The 22738-nt window shown below is 45.3% G+C and overlaps 1 protein-coding gene across 1 annotated transcript in view; it reads right to left on the reverse strand.

Moving 5' to 3' along the window:
* Positions 1 to 22176, reverse strand: part of raraa (retinoic acid receptor, alpha a) — a 130200-nt gene extending 108024 nt beyond the window's left edge. The window contains exon 1 of the mRNA XM_068582567.1: positions 21934 to 22176. The gene's annotated coding sequence lies outside the window, so the exon portion shown is untranslated. The remainder of the gene's footprint in view (positions 1 to 21933) is intronic.
* Positions 22177 to 22738: the final 562 nt, after the last annotated feature.

The following is a 22738-nucleotide window of genomic DNA, read 5'->3' on the forward strand; positions in this document are numbered from 1 at the left end:
GTGGAGACGAAGGACTATTAAAAGTCAGGCAAATGCTTTTACCAGTGCTTATGAAATTGCACAGAGGTGCCATTTCAGCTCCTTCAAATGCGGTCCAAAAAACCCTTCTGTGGCTGATCAAAAAGAGCGCGCATGGGTGTACGCACACACACACACACACACACACACACACACACACACACACAGACATCGTATGCACACTCATTTTCTGGGCTCAGTTAGCTGTCCCCATTGGTTTGGAAGGCCATAGCAGGCTATAACAACTACAGGCTGGCCAGCCTGTTAGTAGTGGGCCCTCTGTTTCAGCAATCTGGGTTCTCTTTGCCTTTGGACATGGACCAGGTCAGACTGCACAATACACCACTGTGTTGTCAGAGTGAGAGAGGGAGGGAGAGAAACCTGCAGTCATGTGAGTCCCCACGTGCACACGTATATGTATCAATAAGCCCGTGTGCACAGGCATGTACGTTTGAGTATGTTGTGGTTGTGGGAATATGCGCATACACACACACACACACGTGTGGGTATTATGACTGTAGGGTCCACCGCACCCTCCCTCTATTTCCATACTGGATTGCAAGGCCTCCCTCCCGCCGCGCAGGCCTCCGCCGTTACATCATCAGCGCAGCAGCGTTTTTTGCTACCTCAGCACAAACAACTATTTTGGGACGCCCCCACCCCTCCACCCCCCGACAGCGTTTGAATGGCGCTGTTGGAAACCTCCACGAGGTCAGTCTGCCAGAAGTAACGCGCTTCACTGTCACGTTGAAGCAGTACAGTGGACAGCAGACGTTTCTGCGACAACAACAAAAAGAAAACCTGAGCGCAGATGTGGGCCTGTGCCTCTTTAAGGGCTGCAGGCGGCACCTGTCCCTTTAAGATCTATTTCTCACAGCTTGCGGGCGCCGAGCTGAGCGGGCTAGCCTGAGCCGAGCAGCGCTGCGCTGTGCATGTATGGTAACAGGGGGGGAACTGCGCCGCCCAGCCTGCCAGCCCACCACAGGGAATTTGTTTATGTTTCCTTGCTGCCAAGTTCCTGTCAGGAGGCGCCCCAAAGAGGAACTGCAGACTACTCAGTACTGTTAGCGACGCCCTCTCGCCAAGAGTGGCCGGGGTTCTCCGCATACAGTATCGGGTCGTGCTTTGTAGCAACGATTCAATCCAGAGAGGTCCCTTCATCAATTTTCAGCGCTCACACACTCTCCATACTTCAAGCACTCCCTCTGTTGTTCCATAACCAGCTTTGAGAGCCTCGAACTTCATAAAACAAGTTCGAACAAAAAGCTTAATTTATGACCCCCCCCCAAACAGATTAACACCAATTATCTCAAAACACAGTGCATAAAACAACACAAAGGAATAGTTTCATTAAAGCAACACTTTACGAGAGGCACTTTGTTATGCTGAGGATTATGGGTATTGTAAAAAGTGAGCAGCAGCACATAAAACACAGTAAACAGGACTGGTAAACTCATGAGCATTAAGTCAAGTATTTGTAGGGGAAAGCGCTAAAACTAAATTACTCTCCCGATAAAGCAAAGAATTCAGACCTCCAACAACACACACAACCATTATCTTGAATCATGACAAAAATACTATCCATTACTGCCAGTAAAACAGGGACTGCATCAATTTTGCACATTAATATAATGCCTCGGCCTTTGCATGCCGTTTCCCCGAGAATCCAAATGAGCAGCCAAGCAAGCTGGGTCAGCGAGTGTGTTTTCTATCTTGAGTGCTGCGGCCACCCACAAAGTGTGTCTCTGCTAAAAAAAAAAAAAAAAAAAAAGGAAAGAGGCGCTCACTTACAGTTATGTCAAGGACATGGGCCGTTTGTCTTCATACCATGCATGTGTGATGTCCAGTCAGTGTGTGTGTGTGTGTGTGGCAGGGGATGGAGAAGTGTGCGAGCGAGCGGAGGAAGGAGAGGTCAGACAAGGCCACGCAAAGAGGCGTGGGACCCAGGATGGCGAGACAGAGGAAGAGATAGACGAGAAAAGGGGAAGAACAAAAGATGGAAGCGTGGATGGAAAGATGCCGAGTGACGTTTGGGGGAACGCGTGAAAGCAAAAACAGGAAGCCATTTATGAGAGCTTGGATGGCGGGACCACTCCCTGTTCACTCGTTTTTGGACTGTACGGCCAGAAACTCCTCTCTCACACACAATTAAAAGGTAAATCATGAACGCACAAAGCACTGACTGATATTTTTCAGACCTATGCTGTCTTGTCAAACTTCTGCTTTTTTTTTTTTTCGCTGTGGGTGGAGTGCACACGCAAGAGCGAAAACTTAAATCAATTCAGAGTCAGGACTCGCTCACACTTCTGCTATTCTGCTGACGCTGAGGAAGTAAGATGCGACACAATATCTTGCGACTCAAATGCCTCACAATATATGAGCTCGGCAGCACAAAATACCAACTGTGGTTTACTCATCTGTAACACTCCAAATTTGAGGGATTGTGTAAATCTCACAAATCAAATTGTGTTGAGTCAGTGTTGGAAAGTCCGAGCGTGCAAACACAATTGCACCACTACACTCAAATGGATCACAATGAAAGAACAAAAGTGCAAAACAGCCATTAGAGTTTGAAAGAAATCTCAGTACTCGAGTACAGAAGCTGCTGTGGCAACAACAAAGATGTTAAGTGTTGATTATTCAATTCTGTTGAGCTTCGAGGGAGAATAAGAGGTGCCAAGACGCATAAACAACACATTTTAACTTTCCTGCAGTTTCCATGTCCGAAGTGGAGTCAAAAACCTCACACTGAAAAAAAGAAAAACACAGGAGTCTCATTCTACACCGAACGCTCGCCAGCCACCACCTACCTACCGCATACAGAGTGTGAATCATTGAAGGCATGTGTTCCACATCAGCTGCCGGGGCCGCTTCCCAACCCGCGAAGGAGACTGGATCTAAACTGTGGCGGGGAAGGGGGAGGGGCCGGGGGGGTTAAATACCACTTCACGTGGAGATGAAAACCCCAAACCTGCTAACTCAGACAGTGAAAGACACTGGAAAATGACTGCATGCAAGTACTGCGCGTACCTTCTGCCGGTTCACAAAATAACACAGCGACGAGTAAATGAAGCGGCTAATGGAATAATTAGATGACTTCCAAAAACAGTGATGCGTCATCATGAACAAATTAGGTGAATACGGTTTTACGCTCTCCAAACAACAAAATGGAGAGCGAGACTGAATAGAAAACTGACCTACTTTACTGCCTTTGTCAATTTCTAAAAGCCACAACACGGTTTGATAACTTTCCCCAGGGAAACAAATCAAAAGGAAATACAAAAGGAGGGAGGAACTCAAGAGTTGAACGCTTATAAGACCAAAGTGCCAGCCTTAGTCTTGTCCATCAGGCCAGCCGTGTGCCAAACTGGTTGCTAACAGGGGAGTGTCTGCCAGACCACTTGTCGTCCTCAGTTACGACACACGGACGTCTCCTGCGGGTGTGAATATGTGCTTGTGCGCAAACACACACACAGTCTTTGGTGTGGGCATCCAATGATGGGTTTGTGGAGGGAGTCTGCATTCTTCTGGGCATTGCCTGGCATCTTTTGTATACATACCAGTCTATTTGTTTTTGCTTGGAGGCTGCCATGGGGGAAGGTGCTCGTCTGGGGGAAGAGATCACCTTTCCCCCAGGGCCAGGAAGGGACAGGATAGGACGGGACAAGACGTGACAGGGAAGAACAGGGAAAGTAAAACGCTAGTTTGTACAGGCAGGAGAAAAGCCCAAATAGGACAGGACAGCACAAACTAAGCCACAGTGGCGGGGACTTGATGCTATGATTGGCTGAGAGAGAAGGACCAACCTTTTCAGCTCTTTCCTGTCGGTCCTTATTGTGGCAACATTCTAGCAAACAACATTAAATTAAATAAAGAGAAATGCCAGAGTCAAATAAATAATACATAAATGTTCTTTCTACCGCCAGACTGTTTTAAAGCCGACACAGTGAGGAGGAATCATACCCAATAAATCAGTTTATATTCACAAAGTGATGGTCCAAGTTCTTCAAGCCAGCTCCTAATGATGAATGGCTGTATTTGTTTTGTCTTTGTCGCCTAAACATGACAGAGCAAAGCTCCACGCTGTCAGCTCCAACTGTGATGCAACAGACCCGGGATTAGACTTGATCCTACCACTGGCGGCACACAGGCCAAGACGAGGAGGACCGCCTGTAACCAGTACAGTGTGTGAGTGCAGTGTGTGTGTGTGTGTGTGCGTGTGTGTGTGTGTGTGTGTGTGTGTGTGTGTGTGTGTGTGTTAAAATGCTTAATCTGTACATAAGCAGTGACCTTTACAGTGGCAGATATGACATGGAGAGGAGAAAGAGAAAATTTCAATACGACCATAAAACCAACATGGCAGTCACATGACGAGGAACAATGCTCTTGTAGAGAGAACAACATGCTGTTTGGTACCCAAAGACACAACTGTGGAGTGTGCAGAAGTCCAATTACAGAGAGTTGACGGGAGCGACAAATTCGGGCTTACCCCAAAAACGTCAATCTCCCTGTCCTTGGCCAAGGAAATCTCCCCTTGAATCGATTGCAGCTCCTAAGCTCTGAAGAGAGAGGAAGAGAGAGAGAGAGAGAGAGAGAGAGAGAGAGAGAGAGAGAGAGAGATTTGAAACCGAGAGCTTTGTAGTCCTTATCCACGTGCCGCCGACTCAGTGGCTCCCTGGCTTCTCTGGCACAGAACTGCTTCACTACAAGAAAACTCTGACACTCGTTTTCCTTCCCTCACCCTCATACTCCCTGTAATCTGCCTGACCTTTTCCAATAGATTGGGCTTTCTCACACGCCACATTTGAGCCCCAGACATCATGTGAAAATTGGAGTAAAACAGTGCTTCTGTGGTGTGTGAATTACCTGGGGCCTGGGAAGGCACAGTAGTGCGTATGGCCACAACTCAATTACAGCAATGTGAATCAGGTGGCAGGCTAGAAATCCCCTTAGCCTGATGTACAAATAGCAACATAGAGGCGCCTTCATTGCCAAGACGTAGACAAATCTAAAGTGGCATGTCATCTCTTCGCAGAAAGACAGCTAAGTCTGCTGTGCTGATGAATGGCTGCTGCAAACGTGTATCTAGCGTCGCTGGTTTGGAACACTCAAATATAAGGGTTTAACAATATGTCTGGTTGCAGATCTCAATTGAAAGAGTCACATGACACTTAGGATCTCTGATAAACACCACTTTTGTGCAGCAGAAAAGCTACGCAAAGTGTTTTTACAAAAAACAACTGGGTGGAAATTACAGGACTGTGGTTTGCAAGCATTATAATGCCCTTTGTTGGAAATGCCAAACGCAACATTCATGGTCAATAATTCTGGGATAGAAAATTGGAAGAAAAGAGACCATCTCTTTTTAGCATATCCTGGCTTCAGGATCCCTCTAGGTCCCATAAAATGTGGAGCTGTGGACCAGGTCACTGTTTTCCCAAAAGTATGCTCAAGAGAAACCAATGACCTTTAAAACTGTGGTCTGTTTGGGTGTATTTCACTTCAAGGCACATATCACAGGGAGGACGAGCGTTTCTATACTTGGGTTAACATTGAAAGCGGCGAGTTAAACTAGCGGGACAGTGCTTTCCTGACAGTCATAGTACCGCTTACTCTTTAGGAGCGTCATCATAGCACGAAAAAAAGAAAATCCCCTCCCTCCAGGCCGAAGTGGCCCTGGTGCCGTTTTACAAGCAGCAAATGAATTTCACACTTATTTGTTATCACAAGCTCTTGAGGACAGTCAAACAGCTATAACAGAGATAAATATAGCAGTCTTACAAGAAAAATTATGCATTTATCTTCACAACAGAGACCGCTTTCATTTGTACATCACACAACTCCAACTGGCAGCTGTGCCAACCTCAATGCAATGCTAATGAGGATCACGTTTACAAATTCACATGAGGCGTTTGCCACATTAATGCAACAAACTCTGGTACAGCGACTGTTGCTCACATGCATTGGCCATAAGCTCACCTTCTTGCTAAATGTGAATATTAATACTGTTTGAGTGGGAAGATCAGACGAAGAGACGCAAAGTCAACATCGCTGCCTGGTGGTGCCGAAGCAGATCCTACAATTATCTTAATTATAGACCTACTTTGCAATCATATCATGTAATATTTATACGATTTCATGCCACAAAACCAATTCACAACAGGGTGTGGACACTTATAATAACACTATAAATACTGAGAATATTGCTGACTTTATCGTCTTTTTCATAACAATGAGGGGGAATTAAATATTGCAGGGCTCCTGTTTACACTGGTATGAATGGCTGTTATTCATAGTGTGCCTCAAATGAATCAACACTTTCTGGCCAACAAGCGATGTCCCTGCATTTGTTAATAAATGGGATTTAAAATGTGTGTAATATTACTCATTTCAGAAGTGAATTATGGCTTTGCACTTGACCATACCGCGTGGCTCTGGTGCAAAGCCTTGCATGTGACAGCTAACACTGTACGTAGCATTTAGCTGCAAGCTAACCCACCTTCGATGTGACCCTGGTTATGAGATGCTGCTTGTTACCCCTGCTGACATAACTATAATGTGTCTCTGGCTCTGTGCTACTAACCCCGGTACCTCTTCCATCCTCATAATCAAACCTGTGCCCTCAATGACTCATTTCACTTCCTGTCTTATTGCACATCCTCACTTCCTGTTTTGTCGTTCTCAATAGTGTATTTTAACTGGTCCACTAGAACAAAAAATGCCTACGGCTTGTAGGATGAAATGAGGACAGAGTTAAATGCACATGCTCGTGTGTGTGTGTGTGTGTGTGTGTGTGTGTGTGTGTGTGTGTGTGTGTGTGTGTGTGTGTGTGTGTGTGCAAGCCTGCAGCCTATACGCTGATGAGAGCGGACAGGAGTAGCCTGGGGTAATCACGTCTTTATCCTTGCTGATGGCTGAAAGCAACTCATTGCAGACCAGACACTCACCTTTCTCTCTCTTACACACACACACACACACACACACACACACACACACACACACACACACACACACACACACACACACACAGAAGAAGGGGCCCTCACTGCTGGAGCCCGGCCAGGCAAATCCATCTGCTTTTAAAATGGAACCCAATTTACACCACCGAGAGGGCCTCGATTGCTCGGGGACCCTCAATCTCAGCAGGCGGAGGTCACCCGATCCTCAATGTACGGCCTCGCGTCGGCACCTGGGACTGGGATTTGGGTTGCTCAAATGATGGTGGTTAAAAAGGTTTGATGGGAGGCGGTCCAACTCTCACGTACAGCCCTTTGACACACCCTTACTCGTTTTGACAGCGGCACCCTTACACTGCCACTAATGTGTACATTTAAAAAAAAGTAGTAGTAGAAGTAGTGCAGGTATACTTGGGAATGGCAGGCCCCCGCAGCAAAAAGTCATAAGCTCACATTGGAACAGACACAATGTGTTGTTTTAACTTTGTTTGCTTCTTTGAAATTCCACCGGCTGGGTGCCTGTGCACTTACTCTCTCTCACACACACAAACACACACACACACACACACACACACACATGCACTCACGCAATATAAACCCTTCTCCTTGAGGCTCTGACTCTCAGTGGTGGAAACCCCCTTCAGTCGCACATAGATCACATAACCTCTCTTGTCATCGGAGGACAGCACTCCCAATGGAAAGATGCAGATTCACACACACGCTGAGTGCCGGCCAAGGCTCCAGACTGCCATTGTCCTTCAGAGTCATCCAAACAAAACAATGAAGAGGGTCATGCGAGGCCCCCTGTGGAATGGTAAATAACCGCGGAGAGGGAGAGTCAAAGAGGAAGAGGCAGCGAGAGAGAGGAAGTGAGCGAGAGAAAGAGAGAGAGAGAGAATCCACTGACAATGACAGTGGTGTATGGAAAAGCCGGTGCAAAAATATGATCATCTGGGGGCAGGTGAACTCCAGTAATGTTCAATCATTCATGAAGAATCTGACACTGCTTGCATGGAAAATATGTCAGCTCCATGATGAAGAGCAAAAACAGTCAAGTAAAGAAAGAATGTAAATTATCTCATCTCTCTATGTGTAAAGAATTATAGTTACTATAACACATGGTGAAAACACATCCATTCAGCTCTGTATATTTTATGCTCTGTCGTCGAGCAACGAGAATATACATTTCGTACGTGGCAGGAGACACTAGTTCATTTCCTGTGTACGACCATGGAGGTGCTGCTGGTTGTCGACGCCTTGCCAGGGCAGAAAAAGTGCAAACGATATCAAAGGCTCAGATTGTGGTGATGTAAATCATTCATTAGTGCTGAGTGACCCTCATTATAAAACCATCTTTGTTGTCATTATTCATCGGGCATAAAATGCTAGCCTGTTAATTCAGACTCAGGATGTTGACAATAGGCGTCCTACAAAGGGCTCGCAAGGCACAGTCCCCCTCCCAATTGGTCTTTCATATGCTAATGAGGAAACTGTTTTGGGTTTACTGGCCTGGTTGGAAATGATTTAGGGTGACACCGGTGCTCTGAGCCTTTATGTTTAGACTGGCCGCGGGGGCTCATATATCACCATGATCATTAATCAATTAGCGTCTCCTAGCCACCTGTCGGACACATCGGCGCACAAAACATTCCTGCCCTTGGGCAGTTGCTAGACGATGATCATCAGTAGCACCACTATTACCTTCCAGCCCTTCGGCACACCGCCCCCTCCCCGTTATGGTAATACCCTGATGGATTACATAATCACACCCAACCACTGCCCACAACGAAAAGGGCTCCGCTCCAAGAGAAGCAAATCTGAGTACCACGATGGTGGGGTTTTTTTTTATGGGTCTCCCACTCCCAACTCAATTAACCGGCAAGTTTTCTTTAACATGCCGTCGCCCTCCACTGTCACAAACAGAAAAGAAGAGGCCGAGAGGAATTGATGGCGGCCTTGTAGGAGAATCAATAAGCTGACTGCTATTCAAAAGTGCTGAATGCACACCAACGCTGTGTCCTTCATTGTTTTAAATGTGGCTGTCTCCAGTGGGGTATTGATGGTTGTTTAGTATTGATGACGTGTCACAGTAGCCAAATACATGTGAGATGGACGGGTCTGAAACTATCAGGGTGTCGGTGACATGAGAGCGAGTCCAGAAAAGTGATTTTGTTTAGACTAGATGCACTTATTGAAATACAAACTAGACTGCTAAAACAAACACACATTGGCTTTCTGACGAACTGTTCATTCATCTTTTATCACAAATCACAAAGTTTCTGGAAAACCTCAAGTTTCTGGAAAGCTGAACAAGAAAGAAAGGTGAAAAAAAAGGTTGTGTTACACTTTTCATGGTCTGGGCTGTTTGAAAACCTCATCAGGCTTCTTGATCTCATGAAGCCACATGAGACACTGTGCGGCGAGAGCGATGACGATTGAACACATCCCCAACGATTACCGTTAAACAACTGCCCTCTGCCCAAACGCGACCGCAAATACTGTTTTTTCTGAAGATTTGCATGTGAATTTGAACTCGTACGCAAAGGCCGTCGCTGCCACCAGACAATCTCCCTTGCACAGCTTTGCTTCCCTAACAATACCCAACTCCCACCAGCCTCCCCTCCAACCCCCAAAAAGCCTTCACATTTTTCTCCCTTTTTTTTTTGTTATTTGGAACAAATTCTTAAAAGCAGCTGAAGAGATAAGTGGCACTAAAATTAGAGCCTAATCCGCCAGCCCTCAATATGGGGACATGGAGAAAGTAGATTTGTCAAGCCTTGATTTAGCAGTATTCTTTCATTATAAAAGTAGCACTCTTCACGCAGCTTAGCACTACGAAATGGCTCAATCAGTCTCGTGTGGAACATTTAGGAGGGATGGGGGAAGAGGATGGAGTAAAGGCCTATCAGTGAACCCAGAAAACCTGGCGTCAGGCCGGTGCCATTATTGTGTCGCCAGCATTGTTAGTCCTACCTGTGCTGCACTCTTCCACTCTTGAGGGTTGACATTCACCACACACTTCTAAAGGCTCAAAACACGCGAGTTGTTCCACGGGGGGATTGTAGAAAAACTGGGCCACTGTGTTGAGTCTGAGGAGTGTGTAACACTGGGCTGGGCACTGGAGACTGGGAGTTTTCTTTCTTTTCTTTTTTTTCTTTCCAATTCTCTTTCGTCTTTAAAGTCCAACCTATCCAGGCAAGAAGCCAGCTGCCGACATTATCAGGTGGATTTTCAAAAGGACAAAAGATCCTCTGCAATTCTTTACACTGCCATTGGAAAAAAAGACAGAAACCCCATCCAGCATAGACACTCAGTGTGTGTGCGTGTGCGTGTGTGTGTGTGTGTGTGTGTGTGTGTGTGTGTGTGTGTGTCTTTGCATACACATTTACAGCCTCCTGTCCTTGGTGTTTCTACCAAATTAATTTCTTCCAGAAGATTATTTCCCTGATAATCTTCCAAGTTCTTCTATTTACTTATCTCTCCAGTGAGGTCCTAAAAACCGGCAGCGATATTAGAAGTTTAAAAAGGTCAACGCTAGAGCTGAGAACATGTATCTAATCACATTTACAACATAAATGTATCTCAGGGGACTCAAGGCCAAAGAAGAGATATTTTTGGAAAGATAAATCTGGAAGGGGAAAGAATTTCACACTCGACTGCAAACAAGTAAAGTGCATAGTTGTGTTGCTTGCTATCTGTTGGTGGACAAGCAGTGTTGGGGTAAAAAACTACTGCCTGAGCAAGATAAAGGTTATCCACATGGTACAGAGGCAGAGAGAAGACAGCGGGAAGGAGGAGGGTGGTGGGCGACAGGGCAAAGGCTTGACCTCTCGGGGTCAATAGGGGATTAGTAACATTTATCATACCTTCGCTAGCTGCTAAATGAGAAGCCAGGCAGCTTCTCTCTGAAGAATTCAGCCACATTTCGATGTCAAAGTCCAAATGAAGGCTGGGCCCACCACTAGCAACCAGATGCCCTGTGTTTATGACAAAGACAAATATTGGAATCCCTAAGTGGAAAAACATGCCATGCTGGCACACGGCAGCAGCAGTGAAACGTTACATCATGTCCAAGGTTTAACGAGCCCAGCCTGGATCCCATCAAAACGTTTAAATATCTGCCGATGCCAATATGAAAGCTTGTGTGTCATGCTTCATGAGATAGGCTACAAAATAAGTTTCATTCAATAGCAAAACAATGGTTGAAGGATGGAGGAGCTGCGGTGGAGAGGGAGGCCAGCAGCGCCGTTTAAGTCCTGATGAAAGCCATGGAAGCTCTCCGAACAGATTGAATCCATGGAGCCACAGCTCAGCCCCACACTGACATTCACATGCAGGAAATAACAAAGAAGCAATTGAGTGCGAGGACCAGATTTGGCACCCAGGCCGATCATAAAACAGCCAAGCCCCAGGGGACCGCCCGACCGTGGTTGAAGATGCACAGCAGCTCAGCATTGTTTTGGTGCTCTGGACAAGTAGAACTGAGTTTGAGTGGGTATCCCGGTTCAGAGGCCAACTGGGAATGAAAACACGCTGTTGTGCCGAAGGACAATTACGCCACACTCACGCAAGAGACTAAGTGGAGATGACTGTCAATTTTGCATATAAAACATCCTTGTTAGCCCTTTCATAACTTGTGCATGGGCATGAAATCTACACTCCGCTAGAAGTGAAATGCACAAACCAAACACAAATTAGAGATGGCATCCCATTTTCTCATCCCACATCTTCAACGTACACGGAGAAGATTCCCTTTTTTTTTAGTTGCAAACAACAGTTTCCAAGAATCGCGAGCGCTTTCGCCAAATCACTCAAAGCACTCAAGCGTTTGGACGTTCCACATGCGGTGAAGGGTTATTCTGAGGTCCTCGTAAAGGAGGTTTCTGCAACACTCAAATTGTTTGACACTTTCTGAAATTTACAATCAACATCATGCCTTTTTCTGCAGCTTAAGAGTCGCTTAAGCTGAAGAGTCATCCCACTTCGGTTAGCGGGCCCTAAAATATAATAAGGGATGTTGTCCAACGCAACAACAGAAGGCAGGAATCCACGAAGAAGATAAGAATAGTCGAGGCTAAAAATGATCCAGAGAAATATCCGGAAAAACAACTTAAAGCTGAAATGAAATTGAAAATTCAAACCCACTGCCTCGCAGCATGCTGCTTCCTTCCTCCAGACCAGTGAGCACTAAGGTGGGTAAACACGGACAAGGTATGCGAAGACTACAATAACAAACAAAACATATTATTATTTATTTATTAAATTAATTACGGAAGAGCACATGTGAAGGCAATGGCTTTGATACATTAGCATCTAAAACTATTTGACCATCCCTTTAACATCTGGAAAGTGGTCAGATGATGACACAACGCACACCTGTTTTCAATTGGCCACTTAATGAGCAGCTGACAGCAGCAACGCTACATGGCGACAAAAAAAACATGGCGTTCTATCATCGCCGCTGTTCGTTAAAGTTGACTGAAACATAACTGGTTATCGCTATGGCAATAATTTCACACTTCGGCCACCAGTATGGTGTTGGGGAACATGGGCCGAATCAAAAAAAGCTAGAGCGCTTTCACATGTGCATAGGTGTAACAATAGGCCGAGCTCCAAGTGGTCTGCAAGCGCTTCTCTCCTCATTTTTCACATTCCTACTGTCCGTGTTCAATGCTGAACCACACCAGACACTGCCGTATTGGGAGCGATGGAGGACGTGTGAGAGCAGGAGACAGAAGGAGGCCAAATTAAAATCAGCATCTGTGTCTGAGCAGAACGTTTTCGCAGCCAACATTTGAAATGGTTCCAGCAGGGAGAAAAGAAAAACCCAGGTGTCACTGAGAAGCGTCCCGCTAAGCCCAACCAGTGAGCCACCATGCACGTTACCTGAGCCCGAGTACCCCCACCGGTCATTTTGAATGCTAAACGTCTGTATGGCGAAAGCCTCGAAGCAGTGTCGACACACATGAAAGCTACAATACCTTGGAAAATAGCGACATGTCATGGGGCACTGAACTTGATGAATTTACTACATCAGACCTCAAAGGAGACAAGGACTACGCCCCCGCGGTCCCTCCGCCTCACATCTCCTCCTAACATACAGGGAGCTCTTGCAAAGGGAGCTCGAAAGAGTGGCCAGGTATACAACGAGCCAAGGCACAGTGTGTGACATTGATTACCTGTCATTTACTGTCAGTGTAGATTTTGCCCACAGGCTGCAGGTGCAGCAGGTGGTCAAAACTTAGTGGGACTCTTTAATGCTATTAATTACACTTACGATGTGTCACAAATGTCTGCCAAAAAAAAAAAAAAAAAGATATGCATTGATAGACTGACTACTCTTACATGTCTTCTTCACATTCACAGTGGCAAAGCTCGTATTCAGCCGACTGCCTCATTGTTTGTAGCCTCTTTATTGATCTTGTGTACCACAGATTACTTCTGCTGTGTTTGTTTAGACGCAACATGCTTGTGAAGGCCATACAGGAATTCACTTGTATACAATATGCCTTCCACGGATAAAAACCCTGAGATCTCTTCAATATTTCTGTTTATGAAGTTTAACATTGTAAGCTTTGAGTTAAGTCCATATTGATTGTGGCAAAAATCCCTCTGTTGACATAGAGGACTAGTCTTTTGCTGCAGTTTCTTATATACCCCGTTCCCCTACTGTGTTTGGTCTTACATATCAATATCCAAGACAATAATAACTAAAATCATGAGTGTTGATATGCATAGCTATTAGTTAAAGGAGAGACTCAGTAATAATAGGGTTCACAGTTATCAGTGTGGTTGTATTGAGTTGTATTATGATCGCCAGATGTAGCCTCATCTATCTGCCTTGCAATAAAAAAAACCTAGCTGGTGGCTGTAGTAAGCTTAAACTTGGTGAGTCCCAAGCTGATCTGCAGGATGGGGATTGAGGCCATTAAGGCATTTTTAATGGATTATATATAACTCTCAAAATCTCTTTTAGATCAGTTGTTTCTCATGACCCATTGCACTCCTAAACGCTGGGACATGTTCCTCTTTAACGGCCCAAATTGTATCGCAAGTAAGTGAACTGAAAAGTATTGTGAGCCAGGTCACAGGAGCCAGTAGTTGCAATTCATATTTTTTTCAAACAGTCAGCATTAGCACATTTTGGGTTTTTAAAAAAAGCGGTGGTTTTCTTTGATTTCAGTGTCCGTTTGCAGGTGGAAAATGCTGAATTCATAATTGTGTTCATGCAGTGGATGAAGACAAAATGTCTTGACCTTATCCATATCTCCTTTGCCATATAAGATACACACTTTTTGCTCTGCGGACACCATACAAAACAATACAGGCTTCAAACGGTGATTGGACCCGGTAAAAGAAAAGCAGTGCTGCAGGCTGTGTTTTCCTAATGCAATGTGATTCAACATATCTTCCTATGCAGGGGGGGAATCCCGATGTTCAACAAAAACGGCCAAAGAGAGAAGTGGAAATGGCCACAGAGTGGAGCAGGCAGTGACCAAGAAAACTAGGACTGGTTGACGTGTACAAATGAGAGGTTCGGCAGAAATCACCCTGGAACAGGAATCAGAGCGGTGCAGAGAAGCCTCCTGGAACACAGTCAACACATTTCACACACGCGGGGCCAGGGAACAACACGCTTGGGGCTTCCACCTTCATTTAGATGAAAATGGACCTCCTCGAGAGGAAATAAAGCCATTTTTAACTCCCCCTCTCACTACGAGCCGGCCTCCAATAATGTGCCCAGTCAATGGACTGTGGGTTTATTCAACTGCAGGCAGCCCACAGCACGGCCATAAATAATGTAGGGCAGCTCACATGAAACCCTAATCACCATTGTGCTGTCACCCAACAGAGAAGATTGCTTGTTTAATTTACTGCGCCGCATCTGTCTCAGTTCTGCCCAATTTAGTTTCACAATTTCAATGTGAAAGTACTCCAGGTATTTATCAATATGCTTTTCACCCAATGCCATGAATCAATAGGAAGGCAATGTTCATGTATCTAAGTCTGTGTGTGTTTGTGTGTGCGCACACTTCAGATGGTGGTGTGTAGGTGTGCCATTAAGAACAAACAAGAAAGCTGCAGCTTGTGAAACAACAAATGCCATCAACACTCAATAACCAGAGACTCATTATTGGCTATATACAACGCACTTCATTATTACATTACTATTCCATTAGCATGCAGACATTTGCATATTGCAGTCACTTCGTTACAGAAGCTGTTGATCATAAATGGCAGCCATATGCTGCCTAGTGTGCCATATTACAGAATTATTACTGCGACACAAAAAGCCAAGAAAAATGGAAATTGTGTTGACACAAAACGATGTATAAAAAAAAAAAACAATCAAAGGTTCCGCCGTTATTGATACTGTGTCACCGTCTCATTGACTGAATGAGTATCATTGACATCCAGGAGAAAGACTTTCCTGCTGACAAACATCTGCAGGCCCACTGTTGGCTGCATCTGATGCTTTCCTCACAAATACATGATATACTTGCACATGAAATACCTGAACAACAACAATGTATTCAGCTTTTATAAAGAACAAAACACGGAAGATTAATTACTGCTTTTCCAACCCCAAACAAAGGTAAATGTGATTAACCCGTAATGGTCTTTTGCTGCATTGTGTTTGGGGGTAATTTTGGCCCGACTTCCGCCCCCCCTGCTGCAAACACAAGAATCCTGTCATCTAACAGGCTTCATAGGGCAATGTCTCAGTGTGACAGATATTTGGTGTGATGGCACTGTGATGACAACCCATGGAGACAGAATAAGTAGCAGAGGCTCACTAACTCCACAGACTTGGCAGGCTCCGGCCCGGGCGGCGCAGCAGTAATATAACGACGCTATGAGCCGAGCCACTTTCGAGCGGCTAGCGAGCGGCAGCAAGAGCGGTATCATCTTTGTTCAGGACCATTATCTTTCTCGCCGCGGTGTTCACTTCAAACTGATAAATGTGGCCCCGCGATTCAAGCTAATGTGCAAGCAGCTGCAGCCACAGCAGCTGGGTAACACACTGTCAACTGCCACGCACGCCACACAGGAGGCACAATAGAGGGGATTTGTTCCACTGAAACCAATGTTAAGATCGGTCGCTTCGTGAAGTGCTTGGAGACGGACATGGCCGCTGCGCAGGAGACTCACGTGCAATGTCCTCTGTAGCAGACTGGGAAGGACACAGCAGCTGTCAAGCGTCTTAATTAAGAAGATATGTTTTGGTATGATGAAGAGCAGTCCAGCTGATAAGTAACCCAACCCGTTCGTAGCTTATTGTCGTATCTTGGAGTAGATTTAACTTGTCAAAATAATGGTTTTTTGGCAAAAACACCACACGTTTTTTAGGTTGCAGCTTCTCCAATGTGAATATTTTCAGCTTTTCTCAGGGTTTATCCTTAGAAACTGAATATCTTTCAGTTTTGGACTGCACAAAACAAGACATTTGACGATGAATGTTTTCAATATGTTATGACATTTTATCAACTCAATAAATAATAGGCGAATTCGAAAAATGATCTGGAGCCATCATGAGTGACCCCAACCTTTTTGTCTACTTGGATGTTCTCTATCTATCTGGCAGTTGAGCAATCTTTTTAAGATATTCGACAGTTCAAAAGACTAAAATTATAGAACATAAACATACAAGTTAGAGGTTTTGTTCTGCTGGATAACCAAGCAAAAATCACGACGTCGTAACTCCCTACAGACACACACTTGGCCCAGAGCCAGACTGGTATTATCAAGGGGCGTTTAAGGACAGATTGGCTGGTCAGACATCTGTGTAAGTGACACCAGCTATCTGGCTGGCTGGCTGACTCATGGCAGCAGAGGGTTAACTTGGCAGCTCAGCTGTACAGTGCGGCTCTAAAAGGAATATTAACAGCGTGTCCCCTCAGTGCAGACTGGGAGAGAGTAACAGGAAAAAGGAGGAGAAAAGCAGAGATGAAGAAAAGGCAAGAAGCAAAGGGGTGGGTGTGCGAATCCAATTTCCAGTGACAGTGCGCTCAGGATCACTGTTTCAGTGAACGAACATATCATCTGTCAAAGTTAATGGCAGTGTCCTGGGGAAAATGAAGGAAAATAGAATGGGGACCAATCATTAAGAAGGTGGGTGATGAGAGGAGGGGGGGCGGGGGGTCTTCTCCACTGTCTCCCCGGGAAAATAAATATACACATAAGCCATTATATGTGCATTTACGAGGTGGCAGTGCAGCCATGATCAACGGCTGGTTCTCATACTAAAGAGATAATATTAGCGCAGATGCCTGAAGAGGAATCTGTGGGCTCGAGCACAGAGCTATCACCGGGAATGAAGAGGTCGGACTGGCTTCCTGGTAGGACGGCTGGCAGGCTCGCTAACAGGCCCAGCCAGCCTGTCTCTCACTCAGAGCTGTGGATCTACTCAGCAGAAGCAATTGATACCATTGTTTTATGGAGAAGAGGGTGGAGGGGGATTAAGAACCAACAATTGGGCTCTTTCACTGGAAATGTCAGCCGTCACGCCGGGAGACTGTCCCACTCGGGCAGAGAGACTTTTGTAAAAAGCCAAAGGTACAGAATGAGTGTGGAAAATAGTATGAAACCCTGTGACGAGGGCAGTGAAAGAGCGTGACATGCTACAGAACATTCCCGTGCCAAATGGTCGAAATGCAATCTCAAACATGAGACAAGGGGCGAGGGTGGGGGGGGGGGGGACGTTACAACCCGGATCATGTGAGATCAAGTCAAACAGAAACACAAGGCTTTCAATTTATTGTTGTGTTCTGTGCGTGTCTTGGGGATCTGGTTGTCCAAAAGAAAAGCGGTGCGACAGATAAATGTGTCGATGATTTCAAGGTCTACCAAAACACACGGCAGCTTGAAGCACATTCCAAATCAATAACCAGGATAATAGGTTATACGGGTCTTTAGCTCAGCCTCATTAGGGAAAAAAGCAGACAAACGTGGCCTGATTCTTCAGGCGAATTAACATAGGGAGGAACCTAAAATATCACAAACGACATTTTATCATGAGACTTACAACAGAGAGATACAAAGCTCTCCCTCTGAGTGCTTTGATAACCCCACTGGCCTTGGACCTCTTTGAAAAACCCACTCTGAAGGTTGGAGGTGAATATAAAGAGCAAGTTGAATTGAGGTGCCCTGCCGCTTTAAGGCCGGGATGAAACAGAGTTATTCTACCACTCTGACCTAATTGCTCTCTCGCTCTCCCAACATGAACACTGGGAGCCGTGCACTCTGACACGTAAAGATTATTTAATACCATCAAAGCCATAAAAAAAGAGGAATAAAAGGAGGCAGCGTGAAGAGAGAGGGGTAGTTAACCCTCGCGAGGCTGGCAGTGCCGGGCAGTCCAGAGAGCGATGTGGAAAACAGCTGAAAGAGAATCAGTATGCAACAGCAGGCCTGTCTTTCTGCCGCCGGCCGACGCGAGTGGAGCTCGCACATCCCCACATCACAGCGGCTCCAGAACTCCCCCTCCAGAAAAAGTATCCCACTCGGCTTCGGCTACACTCCTGATATCGGCTCCCACCCTTCTTCTCTCCTACTTTTCCCACACTCGCCCCAGTCCCTAAGGCACTGACTACGTCATTGGGCACCACTGCCAAACCACTGTAATATCCCAATTTATTTCTACTTATTCTAACAGAGTCGGAGCCTGTTTCATTTAGGTCAGGGCTGGTTTTATTAGTGAAAAGCGACGCTGCTTGGTTCCACTGGATGTATTGCCAACAAACTAAACTATTCTTAATGGCAGTAGATTAGTGAGCCAACATATGTACACATCAAAACAAAGTCTTTAAAAAAAGGTAGCCTACTGTTTTTTTCTTCTATTTACGGTAAGTGAAACTCTAATTCTGCACTTAGTTTTTTCACTATAATTACTTCCTCCTACAGAAACAGAGCTACTAGCATCCAAAATATGTGCGTGGGTGGAACTGGAAGAGGTGTTTACCGTTAGGTAAGCGCTGGGTGACATCTCCAGGGTGCCCTGCCATTGTGGCAAGCGTGTCTCATCTGTCAGTGCCTGATGAGTTTGTGCTGCACAGCCTCATGAGTCAGCCTGGCTAGTCAACAACTGGGGAGCAGGCTGCTGCTGCTGCTGCGGCGAGACTGCGCAGACCACTACAGACCAAAGCAAACCAAACTACCTGACGGGCTGAGGTTTCTTCAGAGAAAGAGAAAGATTATATCTTTGCTTTAACAGGCAAAGCTTGCTAAAACTTGATTTTCACACCTACTATTGGTGTTGAATGTGTCATTCCTGAAGGGGGCTATCATGTGACTGAGATCTAACTGATTTGAAAGACTAAACAATGTGGTGACCTACAGAGCTGGACACCATCCTTAACACCTGGTACTAACACAAGGAAGGGATTAAAAAAAAAACACTGTGCCCACTCTCTAAAATAGGTCACCCAAAACGTGTAATATCAACAAACAAATGGTCAGTGTTTGTTTTGCACCGTTGCTCCAAAGAAAAGAGAAAAAATCATTTTGATAAATTTATTAAATCAGAAAAACAGCTGAGCAGAATCAGCTGGAAGGTTAAACTGAGACAATCTGCACACAAATGTATTGAAATGTGAAAAATCCAACCAACTGTAATATCTCATCAAGTCAAGTCATTTGTTCCACGAGTGATGAACCAAAAAACCTGTCAAACGTAAAATACAACTGGCAGACCGAGGAGCCACTGACTCACCACTACTGTATTTTGAAATAACAAAGAGGGAAAAACAATCCTCTTCAGTGTCATTCACACTTGACTTTACAATCTACAAAGGAAGGAAAGAGACGTTGCGAAGAGGTGGGGACAAAGTGAGTGTGCCACCACCACCATGATGATGACACATATAGAGCTCTGTGAAGCTGAGGCATGTGAGGGCACCGTTCACACGAGGTGAGAACCAACTTCCCGCCGACGCTCGTCACAGGGTCTTGTGCTACACAACAGAACACCACTGCATTTTAACAAACACAACACTGGGTCATTTAAGGTTACAAATATATATATATATATATTCTGTATTAAATATAGCATTGCAAGAAACTAGGGCTAGATCTTTTCTACTCCAGGAGGAGACAGCATGAAAAAAAACACTGCTGTCAACAATGATTTGAAAATATAATTTCTCCATAACTTTCTCACTTCGTCAGACCCTAATAATTCAGATGTTTTGATGTGGGATTGATATGGGGCGTGTTGACCCTCATGTAGATAAAGCCCCTCATCCAACCCCACTTTAAAACAACCAACTAACTATGCCCGTAATACATGAGATATATTTTTGATTGCCAACTTCATAACATCATACCTCTCTGATAACCTAATTCCAACCACTGAGAGAGGGACTATATTTTTAGAACTCCATGAAGGTCATGACATGGGATCAGGTATCACAAGATGGCAAGACAGCAGAAACGGTTGTCTAAAGACATCTAAAGGTTATTAGCAAAATTACTATTATATGTGACAGTTTAGATAGGTAAACTATGCTGGGTTTAGCCCAAGCCTTCCCAATTACGGTGGTGGCACAACATTTAACCGTGAATCACAACAAGAGAGGAGGTGACAAGGTGGGAAAACCATCCGACACACCAAATGTCCCACTTCGTGTCTCAGCCTCTAATGCATCTTGCTCTGAATGTCACAAGTTGTCACAGGAAAGGGCATCTTCTTCTTCCAGCCCCACCCCACAAAGAAATCCGTCTGTGCAGCCAAGGCTGCAGCCAGTATTATACAAATTGAGGGAGGCATCATAAACTTGTAGCGTCACAAAATATCATTCAACAAATTACACTGATGTGCCAAATGATTAGAGAGATATAAGTAAGAGATTAACTCAAATATAGGGAAACATCCAAGTACTTGTTACAGACGTAAATACAGGGTAAAGCGCACTGTAATCTGTGGTTTCACAATACAACATTTTACAAGTTAACACTGATGACTTTCTGGTGCTGCAGGGTATGTAACTCAAACATTATAGCCCAGTCCTGACATTCAATTTGCTGAGATCCAGACACCTCAAATTGCCACATTATCTTGACAGGGGGTTAATCAGGGGTGTTAACAAATTAGTGGAGATATCCGTCAGTTTCCAGAGGAACTTGAAGGCTCCACTTTCAGAAGAATGCATTCGTGTTTGGGTCATCAAGTTTGCGGCTCGGAATTAGAGACATCAGAGGAATGCAGGCTGCGGCTGCCCCTGCGTGAGCCCTGCCTGTTCATCCGCTTACAGCGCGCCGGGCAGAGGAAGGGGGCTCCTGATATGATCGGTATCAACAGCGAAGTATACGATGATGCACCGCGAGTGCAAAGTGCAAAGTTCACCTCGAGCCAACGAAGCAATACAGTGATCCAAATGAGCGAGAACACACGATGTGAGAAGATGGATATCTCTACACATCCCGGTGCAAAAAAAAAACAAGAACACAACAAGTAGGCACTGACGCTCCACCGTACAGCTTTGCATGTTTTTAACTCCACATGACAACACTTTTCTTTTCATTGTTTTAATCAAACAGTTAACTGACTGGAGGAAACCGTGAGACGTGTCCCCCTGTCCCTGCAGGCTGGCACCGGGGCGCACAGGAGCGTTAGCTTCGCATGCTAGCCGCCCTAACAGACGTCACGTCCACTGGACATTATGTCGCTTGGACAAACACAATTAGCTGCAGTTCCCCCTCTCTCTTCTTCTTATCAAGTTGGCAGGAGTTTTGGGACTCAAGTCATTATTTATTTTTTGCAATGAACGGCTTTAAAAAAAAATGTAAAACCTGTCACACTCGTGCACATTATCGCCGTGGCCACGCACGACGCATTCAAAGCCCTCCAGGTGAAGGAGCTACCGGTTAAATGCGGTCCCCCCCCCGGTCGCCTATTCAAGGACCCGGACGCATGCTGTCAGATGTTGACAAGCTGTCAATGGCAAGTGGATGGTAATACCTGGGACCTGTTGACTCCTCCTCCCGGTCCCCTCGGGCTGCTGGTGGAAGTTCAGCCGCGCAGCTGTATTTCTCCGCGGCGGTACAAAGTTTTTCTGCCCAACTCTCAAATCTGCAAGCGGTGGCTCCCACGAGTTCCGAGTGGCATTAAACCCCCCGAGCCGGCAAAAACAGTGAGGTACATTTGAGGAAACGGGCGAGCCGCTTTCAGAGCCCGGGCAAGTTTGGCACGACTTTCGTGAAGGCAACCATTGCAGTCACGTTCTCTGGCTGTGAAATCCAACACCAGCTTCCTCTGGCCACGCCCCTTTCCTCTTCTGGGGGCCAGTCCTCAAAAAGATGTCCTGCTCTCCTCCAGATGTGCTCAGGGCTCTGCATAAATGATGCAAGGCAACAGGAAAAGCACAGCATATTTTGAGTGGGTTTCATCCCTTTATTTTTTTTTCCTTATAGCTCATTTATGTTCTTGAATATACAAAACTCCTTCTTCGAGTCTCTAGTCTGGCAACCAAAGACTCACATTCCTTGAGTTGAAAAATAACTCACATTGACCTTTAATGTGAGGTCAAAGTCAATAGTGTCTCCAGTGAATGTGTGATTATGTAACGTTTTATGTTTTAGAAGCAATGCAACCAAACACAGTGTTGCAAAAGAGAGTGTAGCAAGTGAATTATATTCTCAAGTGCATTCATTATACAACCACTGAGGCAAATAGCACGCAACATATTTCAGACTGTTTTAATAAAAATGACTTCAACCCCAAAATACATCTTTCATCAATCATGTCGGATGCCATTTTCACATAT

The sequence above is a fragment of the Clinocottus analis genome, unplaced genomic scaffold (genome assembly GCF_023055335.1).
Source record: "Clinocottus analis isolate CAN_PGR_092001 unplaced genomic scaffold, fCliAna1.0.p SCAF_19, whole genome shotgun sequence".
In the NCBI taxonomy this organism is placed as follows: Eukaryota; Metazoa; Chordata; class Actinopteri; order Perciformes; family Cottidae; genus Clinocottus; species Clinocottus analis.